General features: G+C 37.1%; 1 protein-coding gene across 3 annotated transcripts in view; it reads right to left on the bottom strand.

Moving 5' to 3' along the window:
• PPM1A (protein phosphatase, Mg2+/Mn2+ dependent 1A) overlaps window positions 1-20,209 on the bottom strand; it is a gene marked incomplete at its 3' end in the record, with an annotated part of 50,093 nt that extends 29,884 nt beyond the window's left edge. For all 3 annotated transcript variants that reach the window (XR_014021346.1, XM_081288976.1, XM_081288975.1), the window contains exon 1: window positions 20,063-20,209. The remainder of the gene's footprint in view (window positions 1-20,062) is intronic.
• Window positions 20,210-20,504: the final 295 nt, after the last annotated feature.

Genomic DNA, 20,504 nt, shown 5'->3' with positions numbered 1-20,504 from the left:
ATTCAATTAAGTAGCAAGAGAAAAATCGAGTTTCTTCCTATGACAAGCTAATAGGATTAGTTCGCTATTACTTCTCTCAAAAAAACCTGAGAATTGTAACTAAAATGGTACTTCTATATAAATCAGCCTATTAGTTTAAATTCCAAGGAGGAACATATGAATGGTATCCAGGTATTCGGAGGAGTCAAGAAGTATCTAGTCATGCTATTTTTGGGTAAGGGAGAAAAAACTACCATCATTTAAACCAAAACAGAAACAAAATTTATGGAACCCAAACAGACAGGTTCTGAATAAAACTATTAACTTTTAAAAGAGTACTCAGAACACTTCCATCTGAAAGATTCAGCCTACAAGAAAACTAAATAACAATTAACAGATAATAAAAGAAAATCTTGAGATGAAAAATAAGACTGTAAAAAGTATTAATAGAGTTAAGAAAAGAAATTTAAGAGATTTTTTAAAAAATCATTGTAATATTTCAAATGGCATGAGAAGAAATAGTGAGGAATGAATATCTGACAGCAAACAATCTGAAAAGGGGAAAAACAGAAATGAGAAATCAACTAGTATGCAAATAAGCAAAAAGAAACAAAAGTGGGTAGATTGGAGGAGAGAAAAAAATGAAGCTCCAACTGCCTAATTAGTATATCATAAAAAGAAAATGAAACAATTCAAAAGGAATTAAATTCCTAAGAAATTAATCTGAAAGATATAAATTTGATGACTTAAAGGAGTCATCAAGAAACAAAATGAGGGCTGGGGTTGTGGCTCAGTTATAGAGCACTTGCCTAGCATGTGTGAGGTACTGGGTTTGATTCTCATCACCACATATATTGTAAATAAATAAAGATTCATCAACAACTTAAAAACAAAAGACTAACATCAAACCATAAATTGGTTATTAAAAAAAAAAAAAAAAGATAGGGTGCGATGGCGCATGCCTGTAATCCAGGCAGCTCCGAAGTCTGAGTCAGGAGAATCAAAGCCAGCCTCAGCAACATCGAAGCACTAAGTAATTCAGTGAGACCCTGTTTCTAAATAAAACACAAAATAGGGCTGGGTTGAGTGCCCCTGAGTTCAATCCCAGATACTCCTCCCACACACACACACACAAAAGAATTTTCATAAGAAAATAATTCAAACAAACTAAATATGCCAAAAAATAAAAAAAAATAGAAACAAATCAGGCTGACTCTAGACATCTTCATAACAGACAGGCAAAATGAGGTAATGCCTTTAAATGATGGTATAATACAACAATTCCATTCCCAGCAAAATAATTTATAATGTGAAGGCAACAGAAAGACATCATAAAATATTATAGCACTGTTATTATTCATGCGGGATTTCTTTAAAAACAACCACAACAACTACAAGAACCATGTAAAGATAGATTTAAGCAACTGAGGGTAATCAAAACAAAAAACTCCATAAAAAAAAAAGAAAGTGAAATGATACAGATTATCTGATGTTAATATAATAATATTAATAAAATAGAGAATATGGAGGTATTGAAACAGTTCTTGGAAACAGATTATATTTGCCCCCCAAGAAGTACTGAATAAAGACTAGCAACTTTGGCAAAGAACTATCCCCTCAAAACACTTCACACTTCATGAAATATGAAAAACTTTAAAAAAGGTTAAGAACATTTCAGGTTAAAAGACATATGACAACAAAATGTAATATGTAATGGCAGGATGGGGAGGACTGCTGAAAAGAACATTACTGGGACAATTGATTAAATCTATCAAATGTATATAGATAACATCATTGTATACATGTTACATTTCATAAATTTGATCACTGAACTATTGTTATATAAGAGAATGTCCTAAATTCTTATTCTTAGGGGATATACATTTAAATATTTTAGAGTAAAGAGGCATGCTGTCCACACTGAGACTTAACTGGGTTTAGAAAACCAAAAATTAACAAACTATGCATGTACTGCCAAGAGAATATCCATATTCAGGCACACAGGGAAAAAGGTTTACAAAACAAACATGACAAAATGTTAATAACTTGTCATTTAGGAAAATAGTTCATTGTACTTTTTTTTTTTTTTGCAACTTTTGGATTATTTTCAAACTGAAGTTATTAAAAATAAAAGTGAATTAGGCAAGACAATTTCAAAACCAAGATCTTTTAATCCCTAAAGCAGCTGTTTATGATTTAGACATGATTTATACACACACACACACACACAAACACATGTGTATATATATATAAACATATTTTGTGTATATATATATATATATATATATATATATATATATATATATATATATTAGTTGTAGTCAGACACAATATCTTTTATTTATGTATTTTTATGTGGTGCTGATCGAACCCAGTGCCTCACACAAGCTAAGCCACAACCCCAGCCCCAGGTTATGAGTTTTAACCTAATCAGTGCATTAATCCACTGATATGGATTAACTAGGCAATAATTATAGGCAGGTAGGGTGTGGCTGGAGGAAGTAGGTCACTGGGTGTGTATGTTGGGGGTTTACATTTTGTCCCTAGTGAGCAAAGCGCTTGAGCTATTTTCCTCCTCCACATCCTTCCACCATGATGTTCGGCCTCGTCTCCCGGCCCAGAACAATGGATCCAGCCATCTAAAGACTGAGACCTCTGAAACTGTGAGCCCTGAATAAACTTTTCCTCTTCTACACTGTTCTTGTCGGGTCTTTTGGTCACAGCAATGAAAAAGCTGACAAAAACAGAAGTATACTGTACAACTCCCCAAATTACCTAGAGATCACAAACACACAAAGAAAGAACTTCCTGTTTATTTTTACAGATCCACCATAATCCTGATATAAAATCTGATGAAGCCAATCCTAAAAATATAGAACTGCCATCCAAACATGTTCATTAACATGATGCAGAAAACCGTAAGTAAAATATGTCATAAGTCACCAAGTAATGTTCATTTAATGAATGTAGCTATGAGTATCTTTTTAAATGTTCAAAGGAAAAAACCTCACGTGGTTATATCGTATGCTAAAAGGGTTTCACGATAATTTATTGCTTAAAATAATAATATATATTTTCAAGCCACAGAGGAAACACTGTGATTGGAACAATTTGCAGGAAAGGGGAAAAAAAACAAGGATACCTACTCTTATTTCTGTAACTCAGCAATGTCTAAAAAGACTAGTCAATGTTATAAGTCATGATAAGCAAAAAGATACAAAATTATGAGATAAAACTGCTGTTTATAGGTAATTACTATGTGATAGCAAACTTGAAACCTAATACTTAAGGGAAAAAGGTTATCAGATTATAGAAAACTAAAGAAGAAAACTATTAACAATTTGCACGTAGACGCTTATGAAAAAACAGTAATAAAATAAATAAATAACAAATAACTCAGAACCTTTCAGAAGAGGGCTTCAGAATTTAAAAAAAAAAAAACACTCCCCTTTCAAAGATAAGATTCAATTTTATAAACATGATTATCTTCACTTTATCATTCCATAAATTCAATATAATCACAAGTGGGACTTTTGGGTCCCAGACCTTCAAGACATAATTCCAAAATAAAATGTTAATGAATGCCAAAACATTTCTACCAACATGAGAATTCATAACATTTAAAATACAAAAATTTTATTACAAATTATGGTATTTAAGAGGTACTGCTGGTGCAGATAAATTTATCGGTGGAACAAAACTGAGATTCCAGAAAGAGCTATAGGAACAGAGACTCAAACAAATATTATTAGTACAACTAACTTATTCCACTCCTGCCTTCCTGTGGTGGGTGAATGACTCTTTACCTCACAACTTAAACACCAGGAGATTAAATATAAGTTTGTACTAATCAAACCACACCAGCACATCTAGACAAATATTTCTATATTCTTACAGCAGAGAAGGATTTTTTAAAAAATATTTTTTGTTGTTGTTGTTGTAGATGGACACAATACCTTTCTTTTTATGTGTTGCTGATGATAGAATCCAGTCCCTGATATATGCGAGGCAAGCGCTTTGTCACTGAGCCACAATCCCAGCCCCAGAGAAGGGACTTTTTTAAGGATGAAAAGACTTGACTCCAGAGGAATAAAAAGGGACTCCATATTAATAAAACTTCTACACTGTGAAACCAAGCTCATAAACTTGAAAAGAAAACACACCTTGGACTATTTACAATATAGAAAGAGTTAATATTCCAAATAGATAAAAGGTTCTTATGTGACAACAAAAATGAACACTTTAAAGGAAAAGAAATGGGCGAAGAACAAGAACAGTGATTCAATGAATAATTTTTTAATGCAAATAGCTAATAAATATATGAAGCAGTGATTAACCTCACTAACTATTAAGCACACATTTATTTTTTACATAATACCCTCTCCAAGATAATTTTTAATGCCAATCATTGGCAAAGGAGTAAAAATATATACACTTCACTTAGAAGGGCAATCTGCATCTTTCTGAAGGATATACTAAAACAGTGAGTAACATAAAATGGTTAGATGTAGGTTCTTAAGAAAATTAAGACCTGGACATTGCAGTGCCTCTGAAGCCCAGTGCCTATTAACTAATTTCTCTGTGCATGTTGACCCTGACTAAGGCATTAGGGAGAGTTCTCTAATATCAACATTCATTACACTGAGAATCAGAAAACATCAGCAAAATAATGGTGCCTTAGTCCCACACAGCAGAGCTTAATCTTCTGATAGTTTATGGTGTTTTGTTTTGTTTTTGTGGTGCTGGGGATTGAACCCAGGACCTTGCACTATATCCCTAGTCCACAGTTTGTTTTCTAAAACATTCTTACATTATAGCAGCAATCCTTCAATTCCCACGTCTTATTTTGGTTAGAGGTACAAGTTTTCTTACAGGGTCTCTAAGTTTGCAGTTTTTAGAGCCAGTATCTCCAGAAATGTCCTTCCCAATTTACCTTAGGAATAAAAATATTTTCCCAATTCCTCTGTTTCAATATTTTTTTAATGAAACTCAATCCTGTACGTTAGCTAGTTAAATCAACAAATACTCTTAAGTTTCTTCTTCTATAAATAGGTCACCTATAAAACAATTATGAAGATTTATATAAGAAATCTTTTATAAAGGAATCTTTGTTATCAAAACAAAGAATACATGCATATTTTATGAACTTAGTTTTCATTACTAATAAATATTCATTTAAGTAAAAAAAAAAAAACATTTTACCCTGTTAAGCAGTGAATCTCAATTACTATAAAAAAAAATACAACCTATCTTCACTACCTGCTTTCTCTGGGAAAAAAAAAAAAATTATATACATAATATCTAGGCAAGCTGGGTAAGTGGTGCACACTCTGTAATCCCAGCAATCTGGGAGGTTGAAGCAGGATTACAACCAAGTTCAAGGCTAGTCTCAGCAATTTAGCAAGAACCTGTCTCAAAAACAAAACAAAAAGCCAGGCTGAGGATATAGCTCATTGGTAGCACTCCTGGGTTTAATCCCCAATATTGGGGGAAAAAATCTGAGCAACATTTCTGATACAAGGAACTGAATATAGGTTTAAAAATATAACATCTAAGTGGTCAAATACAGGTAGTACTAACAGTTTCCAAGAATTCACACTCTCTTCCCCACAAATTTAGTTTGTTTACTATAGGTCTTTATAGCTGTATGAGTTTCTGACTCTGCTGGGGACACTTCTACTGATGGCTCCTAGTAATTGTGATCCAACCAGAAAGTCTCTGGTCTATCAAACCAAGCAATTTCTCAATTAGCTCCATTTTCCTGGACAATCATAGACCTCTCTAAAGCAATGCACATGGGCAACACTCAGAAAGACTTCTACTCTAACTTGAAAATCCCAGAATAGTATCATTCAGTTCTCGGAGATTTCTCTGAATAATAATCTCAAGGTTATACTGGTTTCCTATTCTGCACTGGCTCCAACCTGATGATATTGTAACAACCCAAAGAGAATGCATGACTTATAGTTCAACTTCAAAATTCCTCCACAAAGTTTTAGAAAGAGAATAACTGAAGAATGCTAAATCTCTTCAAAGAAGGGAGTTACCCTTTGTGCATCATTGGCATATCACTACAATTTAAAATTAAGAACTGAAAAAAATGTTTTTTAATAATTTTTTTAATTATTATTTATTTTATTATTACTCTTTAGAGAGAGTGTGAGAGAGAGAGAAAGAGGGAGAGAGAGAGAATTTTTTAATATTTATTTTTTAGGTTTTTTTTGGCGGACACAACATCTTTGTATGTGGTGCTGAGGATCGAACCCGGGCCGCACGCATGTCAGACGAGCGCACTACCGCTTGAGCCACATCCCCAGCCCCAAGAATTGAAAATTTTTAAAATTTCACCTATCTTCTTATCCTACCATACTACATTTCTGCCTCCCTCCCCCTCCCCCCCATTTAGGTCTCATTCCTTCTTAAATGGTCTCCAAGTTTTCTTCTGGTCTCCATTGTATTGTATTTTCCACAAACTTAGTATCCTTGAAATGAGAATACTCTTTTCTAATCTTGTTCTTACCAATTTGCCCCTCCCCCAGCCTGAATAATCACTTCTGTTCCCTTCTTGATTTTAATTTTTTTCTTTCTTGCATTTGGTAACCCAGCTGCAAAAGGAAACCAGTGAATCTAGGCAAGTCTGAATTTGAGGTAGAAAAGAAATAACATCTACAGTGGCATTTTAGGCAAAGCTGAGACTACAGAGCAACCCACAGTGAAAGCACCTCCGAGAGGAGAGGATTAATGGCAAATATTCTTTTAAGTTACAAATACTATTAGTGATGAGATTGAGCCTTGGTTTAAATTTGAAAATAGCATTCTACCACTGAGCTACTTTCCCAGCTCCAAATATTTTATGATTTTATGATTTTCTTATATTTTATTTTACATAAAAAGGTTAAAAATAACAATAAAGTATATCAATTAATATTTAAAATATCTATACTATATTAATTTTTCCAACAGTTAAAGTAAGTTACCTGAAAATGTCTTGGCTGCCAAATATTTCATCTTATAGCTTCAACTAAGTATTTACTTTATTCAATTAAATATTTACTTACCCTCCTCTGACTAACTAAACTTCACTCAAATGATTCTAATACAAATGAACTTTGAGTTAGATGTGCCCCAAAGCTTAAAAATAAAATTTCAAAAATAAAACTAAAATCAATCAAACCAACCAAAATAAGACAAATTCTACTTTTGTTAAAGATCATTTTTCCCTACCCCCAAATTATTAAAAAGTAATCAGTCTTTGCTAAAACAAGTAAAATCTTGCAAGTGATCAAATCATAGTCAGTTTGTACCAATCTTGGCAACAGTTTTTGTTTCACGAAGTGCATGTAACAAAGCCTTGCCACTGTCATATTTCTTTCTGTTTCATTCTTTTAAATGTCTCAGCTTCTAGGCATGTGCTGAGAGATCTGAATTACATATTGAATAAGGTAGAGGTCAAATTTATACAAAGGTATGTTCTACATAATTTTTAAAAGTAAATTTTATAGGGGCTGGGGTTGTGGCTCAGAGGTAGTGTGCTAGCCTACCATATGTGAGGCACTGGGTTCAATCCTCAGCACCACATGAAAATAAAGGTATTGTGTCCACCTACAACTAAAAAACAAATATCTTTTAAAAAAAGGAAATTTTATAAGTACACTATATAATTGCCTGAAAAATATCAATGCTAAATTTACTTGGAGGGCTCTAGTGACTATAAAAATTAGATACTGACCTATTTTCATTAACAAGTATGGTAAAAGCAAACTATTGAAAAGATTTAGATGGCACAGAGCTATTTCATCTTTAAAATTTTCTAAGAACATTCCAGTATTTATAATCTCAATTAGCCTCATCTCCTAACTAATTCAAGTTTATCAATTATGGATAATTTGTTACAAATTCAGAAGTGGATTAAATTCCTAGTTTGCTTTTTAATCCTTGCACCCTTGAAGATGCAGACTCAGACTGACCCAGAAAATAACAGCTGACTTTCTGGGCCAATTCATCCTTTCTTACTTTTGCTTAAAAAAACCCTTCAGACAAACATTTTATAAATATTTGCTGATAAACTTTTATTTTAACTTGAAAGAAGGAAAAAAATGTTATTATACATTTAAGATGCAAAATGATTCATTCACACACATGGAGCTTCTAAATATTTTACACATATGAAATGTCTCTGTTGGAAAAAATGACCAACAGCATTTGCCTCTGACAGACTTCTGTTGATATAAATCTAACATTCTTCAAGAATCATTCACTGAATCTACAAATTGTTGGCAAACAAGATGCTTTGTGTGTAGGGAGATGGGTTCTGAGGAAGTAAGCAAAAGTAAAAATAAAATAAAGTAAGTTAAATTTTTATTTAGTACCTTAAAAAATTATATCCAGCTACCTCCTAAACTTGAATAGTCTAAGTGAACCTGGCAGCTGAAAATGAACTTCTTGAGCTCCTTTCATTTTCCTCATCTCAAGAAATCGATCAGCCCTTAGCTTACAGAATCATATATTTTCCTTATCATAGCACTTCTGTGTGAATTCTCACTTTAGATTTAAAACCCATGAAGGAAGAAATCATACCTTTTTTATTCATACTATTTAGCACATAATGACACTTGATAAATGTGTGGGAAAATGAATGACAAATATCAGTTGTCAAAAAAAGCTTGTCAGCAGCGCTTTTTCTACAGAGAAAAAGGTATTCTTCATAGAAGTTGACCCACCAACAAGCTGTATCCTAGTATTTCCATCTTGTTTATTCTATATAATAAATTGTTCCAGTTTTGTTTTTTCCCTACAAAAATATTCATGACAGTTGCTAATAAGAAAATATTTGGACCCGGGCTGGGGTTATGGCTCAGTGGTAGAGCGCTTGCCTACCATGTGCAAGGCACTGGGGTTCAATTCTTAGCACCACATATAAACAAATGAATAAATAAATGTCCACCAATAACTAATAAAAAATTAAAGACAATATTTGGACCCAAAAGCAAATCTTCAGCTTGCTAATAAAACATTTGATTCAAATGACTGTTTATCAATAACACAATGTATAAACTGTGGGATGACCACAGAACAAAAGCTGCCATTTCTAAGATAGGCCCCTTGACATCCCAAACAGGCTTACAGACAAGAATAGTTTCTACTGCTTTACAAAACAGTGAAAATTTTATTTATTCTCTATTTAACATTCTGAAGAATGATGGCATGCTACAAAGATGGTTTTCTAAAGCCTGGTAAGTTCTGAGATTCTATTTAGAAAATACAAACTACAACAACAAAGAAAATACACATCCATATCTTGTTATCTTTTATCACTAATACTTTCATTTCTGAATTCTAATAACAAAGGCAAACAAGCAACATCTCCTATTATACCAAATTTGATGAAATTTTCTGGTACTCATGCTAAACAAAAGAGAATCTAAGAATTCTGAGAATCTAAGACAAAGTTGGTCCCAAATTATGTTCTTAATTCTTTTTTTTTTTTTTTTTTAAAGAGAGAGTGAGAGAGGAGGGAGAGAGAGAGAGAGAGAGAGAGAGAGAGAGAGAATTTTTAATATTTATTTTTTAGTTCTCGGCGGACACAACATCTTTGTTGGTATGTGGTGCTGAGGATCGAACCCGGGTCGCACGCATGCCAGGCGAGCGCGCTACCGCTTGAGCCACATCCCCAGCCCCTTGTTCTTAATTCTTTAAGACAGTACAACAGAACTTTGAGTAACTTTTTTTTTTTTTTTTTTTTTTTTTAAATCCAGGGCCTTCTGCATGCTAGGCAAGTGCTTTAACAGTGATCTAAATCACTAACCCTTTTTAGAATTTTTAATTTGAGACAAGGTCATGCTATGAACTATGTTCCAGTCTCCTGAGTACTGGGATTACAGGCATGTACGGTGCCCAGATGAACAGCATATTCTTTAAAATAATTAAGCTACACATATCATTATGAAGTTCATCTACATCCCTGAGTTAGGCATACCATAGGTGAATACAAAGCACTAGTCTAAATTTAAAAAACCAGATTATACATGACCTATGCTTTCTCACAGTCTACTATATTTCTGGCTTATATTCAATTTTCTCTACTATGAATTCCTCATAGAAATGAATAGAGGCCAGGAACCATGGCACCTACCTGTAATCTAGCTACAAGGGAGGGTGAGGCAGGAGGATGCCAAATTTGAGGGCAGCATGGGCAACCTAGCAAGACTCAACAACAAACAAAAAAGGTTGGGGATATAGCTAAATGGTAAAGCAACCCTGGATTCAATCCCCAGTAAGTACACATATTCATACACACAAAATCTTCTTAAACTAAGAATTGCACTGGAACAAAGAACCAATGGAGCTAGGTGAAGTGGCAAACAACGACTGTAATCCCAGCGATTCCAGAGGCCGAGGCAGGAGGATCCCAATTCAAAGGCAGCCCTAGTGAGGCACTAAGCAACTCAGTGAGACCCTGTCTTTTATTTATCTACCACTATCTTTAAATAAAATGTAAACAAGGGTTGGGGATGTTGCTCAGTGGTTAAGCACCCCTGGGTTCAATCCCTGGTACAAAACAAAACAGTGGAATAATTTATACCAGTGATCATAAATAAAAGCCCTAAGACAAAACTAAAAATGGTTTGCAGAACTAATTGTATTATACCTATATATTAGATTTTTTTTTGGTATATCTCTTCTTGGTGACATGTACTAAAGGAAGCTGACATGAGATGATAATGAACTTTTCAAATTTACGGTACAATATCATCACAAGATTCACTCTCTCACTCTCTCTCCCTCTGTGGGGCTAGAGTTGTGGCTCAGTGGTAGAGCACTTCCTGACATGTGTGAGGCCCTGGGTTCTATCCTCAGCACCACATGTAAGTAAACAAATAAAATAAAAGATCCACTTACAACTAAAAAATATTAAAAAGAAAAGAAAAAGATTCACTCTCTCAGTACAAAGGAACTATAGTTATATCCTTCATACATTAAAAAGTATCTGACCCATCACATGACCAACAGACTTTCAGCAGTAACATAAAACTACAATGGCTTATTAATTACTTTGGAAAGCCCAGGACATATATTTGGCTTCTATAACCAGCTGTAAAATTTTGGGCAAATAGCTGCTCTGCCTCAATTCCCTCATCTGTTAGAAGTAATAAAACTATTGTATAGGGGTGTTGTGAAGATTACAGGTGACAATTAAAAATGTCTTAAAATAGTCCCTGAAAATAAATGCTCACTGTTACTAATGTCAAGGTTAAAAAAAAACATAAGAGAAACACAATCAAATTCATTATTCTGGTCTCATGAGCATCATACTCTTAATAGATGGATCTAAGCAGTCACTAACTATAAGGAAATGTTCATTTAAAAACCCAATAAGGGGGCTAGGGTTATGGTTCAGTGGTAGAGCACTCACCTCGAATGTGCAAGGGCCTGGATTCAATCCTCAGCACCACAAGTAAATAAATAAGGTTAAAAATAGTATTCAATTAATATTGTTAAAAAAAACAAAACAAAACAGGAGCTGAGGTTGTGGCTCAGTGGTAGCGCACTTGCTTAGCATGTATGATGCACTGGGTTCAATTCTCAGCACCACATAAAAATGAATTAAGACATTGTGTCCACCTAAAAAAACTAAAAAAAGCCCCCACTCCTCTGAACAGAGCCTCTGCGGCCATGGAGTTGTTGATTGCGCTGGATGACCTGGAAAGAGATGTCATGGCCGAGTATGAGTCGACAGGATGTCTCGGTGGCTTGGATCCCAGGCAGGAGCTGAAAAAACTTCATGAGCTACTGGAGCCAGCCGTGTCCAAGTGGAGTAATTCGTTCTTCACGAAGGAGCAGATGACGATGCTGGAGGACCACTTCCTGGATGACCCCTTTCCAGACCGCTATACCCTGCTGTTCCTGACCCTCCGCCTTGGCCTAAAAGAGAGTGACCTGCGACACGTGCACGATTGGTTTGCTGTGCAGCAGTGGATTGAATTCCCCTCACACAGGTGCTCATGGGCCTCCCTGCGCCGATGGGTCAAATTTCCTCCCACGAAAGGTGCCGGCTCCTGCAGCCCAAGAAGCCCCGGAAGCTCCTGCGATCAGAGCCAGGCCCCTGAGAACCTCCCGGAGAGGAGAGATTTCTGAGTGGATGGGGGTTCTGCACCTGCCCCATCCCACAGGTCTTCCCTCTGGCCACTCTCCATCTCTTGTCACCCCTACCTGTTTGAGTCACCGGGAGTGTGTCTGGGTCTCTAGGAGTGGAATGGGTGTTCCTGGGTGCACCTCCTTCCCTTCATGCTTCCCCACACCCTGCCGGAGGTGAGGCTGTGACCACCTGCTGGCTTGTGTCCTAACCACGTTGTCCCTCATGAAGAAAGTCCCATAATAAAGGTTTTTCCCATTAAAAAAAAAAAAAAAAAAACCTAAAAAAAAAAATTACTAAAAAAAAAAACAAAAACAATAAGGGATGGTTGGGCTGGGGCTCAGAGGTAGAGCGTTCAACTAGCATGCGTGAGGCACTGGGTTTGATTCTCAGCACCACATAAAAATAAAATAAAGGTATTGTGTCCACCTACAACTAACTAAAAAATAATTTTTAAAAAAATAAGGGTAATTTTACTATATATTTTCTAAATACTAGAAATAGTTCAACATTTTGATGAGGTTTAAAGTTTAATTTAGAGATTTATATGAATACAGACTATTTATGTTAGCCATCTGTTTAATCAGTTGGTAGTTAGCCTCTTCTGTAACTAATATATTGTCTGATTCTTGTGATCCCACAATTCCTCTCTCTCTGGTTTAAAAGATAATATTTCTTCATAATAATATCTGCAAATGTAAAATACTCTGAAGAGATATGTGATTATAAATGCCCAATTAACCCTCAAAGTCAAAATGTAGGAAGTTCAAAGTTAAATCTATAATCTCCTATACCAACATGAGAACTCTGCCATATTTCATTTTCTTTCTTTTTTTTTGTACCAGGGTCCCCAGCCCTATTTTCTATTTTATTTAGAGACAGGGTCTCACTGAATTGCTTAGGGCCTCACCATTGCTGAGGCTGGCTTTGAACTTGCCCGTCTCGGCCTCCCCAGCTGCTGGGATTACAGGCATGTGCCACTGTGCCTGGCATACTTCATATTTATGTAATCTTCACACTTAAATATTCAAGTGCATCCAAAATACTATATAGGAATAGAGTCAGAAAGAAATTCTGCAATCAGAAAGCTGGTAACTACTTCTACAACCTCCTCCTACAGTGGTAATTTCCACTCCCAGGTAGATTTTAATTCTTACCAAATATTTTAATGCATACCATCCACAAAAACATTGTGCTAGGCTGTAGATATAATAATAATTTACTATATTTTCCCTACAGAATTAACTGAACACAATTATAAAATTAAGACTTGAAATTAAGATACTTAGAAGTAAAATATATGATGATTAAAGCCATATAAATAATGTAGACATTGCTTTAGAAATACAGAGAAAGGAGAGCAGAAACATTGGTGAACCGGGAAGACTGTGGAGGAGGAAATATCAGAAACAAGCTTTGATTTAAAAAAAAGAAAGAAAGAAAGAAAGAAAAAAGGAAGTGGGCTGGAATGTAGCTCAGTGGTAGAGCACTTGTCTAGTATGCTCCCCGGCCTGGGTTCAAACCCCAGTGCTGCAAACAACAACAAAAACAAAATAAACAATAGCTGGAGAAGGAGAATTTCAAACTGCAAATCAGCAAGAGCAAAGATCCTTGAAGAAAAAAGAAAAGGATGTGTTTCAGAGATGACAAGTATACCAGTTTGGCTGAAATAGATCATGCCTGAGATACAATCATAGAAAGTAACAAAGGCAAAAACAAGAAGTCTGATCTTTATTCTAAAAGCAAAACACTGAAGTATATACTGAAAAGAGAAATGCAAAAAACACTATTTTTCAAAGAATTTTGTGATGTTTATAGAATGGAAAACAGAGAGGGGTACAGTATAGGATGCTAGCAGGAAAGAGACAATTTTTCAACTTTAAATAACCCAGGACCCACAAAAAAAGCCTTAATGCCTTCTATGAAGACTTCACTAAAAATAATAATTAAAAAAGTCAGACTGAGTTAATCAGAATGATTTAGTTGCCAACATCTTTTTCTGTAGCAATGATATATTCTTGCTCCTTTCTAACCATGAAAGGTAACTCCTCTTCAAAATACCAACCTATTCTTCCCTACCTACTGATCATTCTAGTCTGAACATTCACCTTTGCTTTATATTGTTACTCTTTACCCACAATTTAACCATCTAGTCACACCTAACCATTAACTCCAAACCCATGAATTATTTCCAACTTATAAAAATACTCATACTCAACTCTCTGCAATTACCTCTTAACTTTCAGTCTATTCACATGACATCTCTATATACCCAATACTTGTTCTGAATTCTCTACACAATCTCTTCTCAGTTGGCTTCAAGGCTTACTGCTAAAACTACAAGACAACTTTTTACATCCAGTCTGCCTCTACTCCCCCAAGTATCTCAGGATTTCATGTACTCAATAGCAGTGGCACGTTCTTCGTGATATAAAATGTGTCAAGCACCTTATATAATCTTTTCACTGAATCTTCCAGATAACCTTATGAGAAGCCAATTCCCATTTGACAGGTAAGGAAACTGTAGCTTGGAGAGAAGGGGCTTACCCAAGAACACCCTACTAGGAAGTGGCAAAGCAGCAACTCAACTCAGTTCTGTCTCTTTCAAAGGGCTAGCTCTACCTGCCTGCTTTATGGGGCCTTCAATGTGGCTTTATTAATTACATCTATTCAGAAACACTGCCCCATATCATTCATTAAAGATATCAAACATTTGAGAATTATTATTGATTCCCCAATCTGAACAGTGGATGCTGAAGAAACCAAACTTTTTGCTTCTGTTAACTTCTGACACTCTAGAAATGATAAATGAATTTGATGTCTTACATTTTTTTCTGAATGTCTTAGAAGGGATTCTTGCATTAGAAGACAACTATATATACTTATAAGTATATACAGTTATACTCATTTTAACTCTAGGAATCTATGAATCAGTGTTAACATTCAGCTTTTTAAATTCTGGTTCCCAGAAGCAAGAAGGCTCATATAATTGGAAAAAAATCCACTCAGGAATTTTTTTTTTAATTACACAGATCTAATGCTGGCATGTTATTTAGGTTTTTTCTGTCTATTCAGTCCTTTCTTGGTATCCATGGTGGAATTGGTTCCAAGACTCCCCACAAATACCAAAATTTGCAGATCCTCATATTGTACACGCTGAGCAGAGATGCAAGGTTGTTGTCATCTTTTTTTTTTTTTTGGGGGGGGGTTGTTTTGTTTTTGTTTTTCAGTACCAGGAATTGAACCCAGGGGCACTCAATCACTGAACCACATCCCCAGTCCTTTTCTGTATTTCATTAAAAGACAGGAGATCACTTGAGTTGCTTAGGGCCTCAATAAGTTGCTGAGGCTGGCTTTGAACTCAACTTTGAACTGATCCTCCTGCCTTACCCTCTCTCTCTAGCTACAGAGATTACAAGCGTGCACCACCACGCCTGGCTTTTTAAAAATATTCAATGAACTCTCCATGGATGCAAATCCCAAAGAGATGAAGGGCTGGTTGAATCCATGGATGCAAAACCCAAAAAGATGAAGGGCTGACTGGATTTAAAATAGAAATTAACGGTGAAAAATTAAAGCCTAACACAAATAGTCAATAAAGTACTTTCATTTACTTTCTTCTATACCTAATAGAAGTTCAGTTTCATAAGATTTTAATTCATACTGCATTATCCATAAAAATAATAATTTTCAATTCATATCCTAAATATGAATACTATATACACTTTGATCAATGGATTAGAAATCAACACATTTAGAATTATAAAAACTCAATCTCCCTCTTTTATTATACACTCAAGGAATACTTATAATACCTCTATTATTATAAACACAGTATCACCAGGCATGGTGGTGCACACTTGTAATCCCAGCAGTTCAGGAGGCCTAGGTAGGAGGATTGCAAATTCAAAAACCAGCCTCAGCAATTTAATGAGGCTCTAAGAAACTTAGCAAGGTCCTGTCTCAAAATAAAAAACAAAAAAGGGTGGGGATGTGGCTGTGGTTAAGCACCCATGGGTTCAATCCCTGGTACCAAAAAAAATAAAATAAACACAGTATCAACAGTCTAATTTATCAATACAAATTAATCTGTACTTTTCAGTTTCCTATAAAAATTATGAAGTTTATTACATTTTAGATAAAGGTATACAGAACTCACTCCCCTCAATTGTTACTCTTCTTTCTAGGTGGTACATAGATAGCTAGGATGGTAAAGAGTAAAATCATCAAAGAATATATTCTGGAGACTAATAATGAAGTACAAATCCTTATATAATATGAAGTGCATTAGATACTAAAGGAAGAAAAAATAAGAATCAACCTTTTGATTTAGATAAAGGTTAACCAAAAGTACTTTCATGTAAAGGTGGCTACTAATCACAGGTCAGAAAAATTTACATATCCTGGCTAACAATAGCAAAATAATAAAGGAAGTAACTGGGGCTGGGATTGTGGCTCAGTAGCAGAGCATTTGCCTTGCACCTGTGAGGCACCGGGTTCGATCCTCAGCACCACATAAAAATAAATAAACTAAGATATTGTGTCCATGTATAACTAAGAAAAATTTTTTTAAATAAATTTTAAAAAATTAAAAAATAAAGGCAGTAACTACATTTTAAAATATTTTTGTTATTGTGACATGAAATTACTACTCATGAAATAAGAAAACAGCTTTTATCTAGTTGCCCCACATGCCCTCCCCTCTCCAAAGATCCACATATTTCACAGGGACACACCTTATTTTATCTTCTTGTGTAACTCCTCCAAAAGTCTACTTGGGCTGCTTTTCTTTTTTAAAAGACTATCTCCTGATGTGATTAAAAATGACAAGAGTCACTGGGTGCGGTGCGTATGCCTGTAATCCCAGCATTTTGGGAGGCTGAGACAGGAGGATGGAGGGTTCAAAGCCAGGCTCAGCAATGGTGAAGCACTAAGCAACTCAGGGAGACTCAGTCTCTAAATAAAATACATAATGGCCTGGGGATGTGGCTCAGTGGCCCAGTGCTCCCGAGTTCAATCCCTGTACCAAAAAGAAAAAAAAAAAAAAGATGATGAGAGTCCCCTGCCCAGGAAGTAGATAATCATTTGAAGAGAACATCAAAATATCACCTTAAAATTAATTATTTTTACATCAGCACACACTAACACCTTAAACAATCTGTCTCTTATAGGTGAGCATTTCAGGTAACAAGCTCCCTGTAGGCCTGTTAGTCTTTAGTTCAAATATTCATAGTTAAACCAGAATAACAGCCTTGGCATAGTCTGAACAAATTCAAAGAATATAGGTATTTAATATCTGCTCAGCAATATTTACAGTATGATAGAAATGAGATGCTATCTAGAGATTTCTTTGGGGGGGGGGTTAAAATGAGATATTAGAGAACAGTTTTTCAAACAGAATTTAACAAAACAAAATCAAGACCCAGCTTGAACTGACAGAAAAACCTTCACAATGTGCTCTTGTTTTTTGCGGGGACTAAACTCAGTGGCACTCCACCACTAAGCTACATCCCCAGTCCTATTTTGTATTTTATTTAGAGACAGGGTCTCACTGAGTTGCTTAGCACCTCACTGGTGCTGAGGCTGGCGATCTTCCGCTCTTAGCCTCCAACTACAGGTCTGCTCCATTGCGCTCAGCACAAAGTGTTCTTATAATACCCTTCCCTTCTATCTACCAAGGGTCCTGAGCTTGTTCAAACCAGTTGTCTCAATCACACTTTGTCTCTACTGGAATCTCCACCTTCCTTCCTACTGTAAGTTTATCCAGATTTCTCAATCCCAACAGAAAAATCAATGAAGGCTACCTACAGGAATAGTTTTCCTAAAGAACAATCACCAACTTTTTCATTTTTTAATTAATTTATTTTTTAGTTGTAGATGGACACATCATCTTTATTTTATTTATTTTTATGTAGTGCTGAGGATAGAACCCAGTGCCTCACACTTGCTAGGCAAGTGCTCTACCACTGAACCACAACCCCAGCCCCCCCCCCCAATTTTTTCTTTTAAATAAAACAGAACCCTAAATCAGCTTTATAATGCTGAAACATCTAAGTGTCTGGCATATGCCAGATATTTATTTTAAAGGTATTTGAAGAGACACACAATGTCAAAAAAATTGGATAGTACATGTGACAATATAATCTACCCCTTTTACTTTACTGACTTGGAAATTGAGATTCAAAAGGTTAAAGGACCTGTCCATGGACACGTGTTTTGGAGCACAGCCATGACTAAACAATTTTTGTCTCCTAGTGCAGTGAGCCCATCAACAGGTTATACTATAATTACCATCTTCAGTTCAGCCCTTCATACTAAAATATAAAATGATACAATCCATGTAAAAATATATAAAAGATTCAAGCCATGTAAAAATTTGATGACTCCGGTTAGTAGTCAATTTCTCAAACATATACAGATGTGTGTGTGTGTGTATACATATATATCACTTCCATAATTACTTCATTAATGTACAAATGCTTAAAAAATATCAAATAAAAAAGTTTTAAGCAATTTCCACCTGCATTTCATTACAGTTTCAATAATATGGCTTTGTTGTAAACTTCAAGGTTTAAAGTAATCATCCCTACAGGACTGTTTAACCAGATAGAGGGGGGGGGGCGGGGATAGAACTGTAAGAACATAACTATTAACATCAGGAAAGAAATGTTACTTTGTGCTTCAAAGTATTTACTGACAAAGGAAACATTAAGTCAGTAAAGGTAACATCTGAGATTAGAAAAAAGGGAGTGGAGTGGGTTATTAGCTCCCTCGTTTCAGTTTTGTATTCTGTAAAATAAGGAATTACAGAAATAGAGTCTTTGGAAAAAGACCAATATGTAGAAAGAAAAAAGTATGAAGCTGAAGTGTAGAGATAAAGGGAATTGGGGGGACCAGCCCTGCTTGATTCTTGGGAGCACTGGAAGTTTAAAGAGTATGGCTTTTCTTTCAGAACAATTATTTTAAAATTTCTTACTTTTTTAATAATGTGAAAATCATTTATTCTGTGCAAACAATAACTGTCTTTCATACTTTTATAATAACGTTTTAAAACTCATTCGTCCCATTATTCCAATTAGCAGGAAACTTGGGGTGAGGGTGGCACACAGATTCCTTTGCTTGGACAACTCAAATATGTGACCTTTGTGGATCTCTAAAGGAGAGGAGAAAAATGTCTTGAGTGATGAAATTTTCAAAACCTATCTAAAACTGTGGTTACTAGAGGACTCTACAACCAGCTGTCTTTCAAGAAAAAGCTACAAGTTTCTTTAAAATGTACAAGCAGAACAGAACCCTACTTCAATCAACTAACATCAAGAACTTTTACCCAATTTACACGGCTAAAAGGATAAGAAATCAGTAGAATTTTACTTCACTTGCTCAATGCCTTAATAATGAATGAACTGGAAGGCATCATTGACTTGAGTTCGGAAGAAGCCTCACTCTCAGCCCTGCCCCCAGTAAAACCAGAAGCAAATTGTCCAAATCTGGTGTTTTGAGGCTCAAGTCCGGTTCAAAGGAAGCTTAGCGCCACCCCCACCCCCTGAGGGTTGGAGCCCCGAACACCGGGAGCCGGTGGGACGCCCGCCACTCCCTCGCAGCTCGGGAAAAGTCCCGCGGCAGCTCCCGGGTCAGGCCAGCCCGCGGCTCTCGCCCGCGTCGCCGCCACAAGCACCCCGCCCGGTCGCCGACGGCCGGAGGGTCGCGCCCCCTCCCCGCGCCGCCGCCACAAACACTCCGCCCCCGCCTCCCGCCGCCGCCCTCGCGGAGCCTTAACCCCTCGCCGCCCGCCGCCGGGGAAGAGGCCAGGCCAGGGGGTGGAGTTGTCGCGTCTCCTCCCGGGAGCGCCCGGGCAGACGCCCGGCTTGTTTACAGGCCCCAGGCCTGTCCGCCGCCGCGGCCGCGCAGGCCCGCCCGCCCGCCCGCCCGCGGCCCCAGCGCCGCGCTTACCCGGAGCAGCCGCGGGCGGGCAGGTCTCTGGTCGGCCGAGGCAGCGGCGACGGCAGCAACTGCGGCCGGGGAAGGGGCGAGGAGGGGGTCACGGCGGCGGCGGCGGCGGCGGCCCGGGGAGGGGGCGGAGGAGGGGAGGAGCCGGGCTTCGTCCGGGCCCCCGGCTCTCGGCGCCCTCGCGGTTCAGATCATCCGGGCGTTGGAGCGGGAGGCAGAGAGCGGGTCCCGGAGAAGGAGGAGGAAAAGCCGAGGATTCATCGCTTTCGCACCCCACCTGCCTGGCGTCCCCCCACCCCCCTCCCCAACCACCCGTTCCGGAGCTGCAGCCGCCGAAGCACCCGAAGCTGCGGACCGGGCCGGCGCGGAGACCACTGCTCTCTAGCTCCTGCGCGCGCTCCCGTCCCTAGCGCCGCCGCCGCCTCTAGCGCGGCCCCGCGCAGGC

This window comes from Spermophilus citellus (assembly GCF_964194105.1).
Source record: "Spermophilus citellus genome assembly, chromosome: 4".
Lineage (NCBI taxonomy): Eukaryota > Metazoa > Chordata > Mammalia > Rodentia > Sciuridae > Spermophilus > Spermophilus citellus.
The sequence above is the reverse complement of the archived record's forward strand: the minus strand, read 5'-3'. Positions and strand labels throughout refer to the sequence as shown.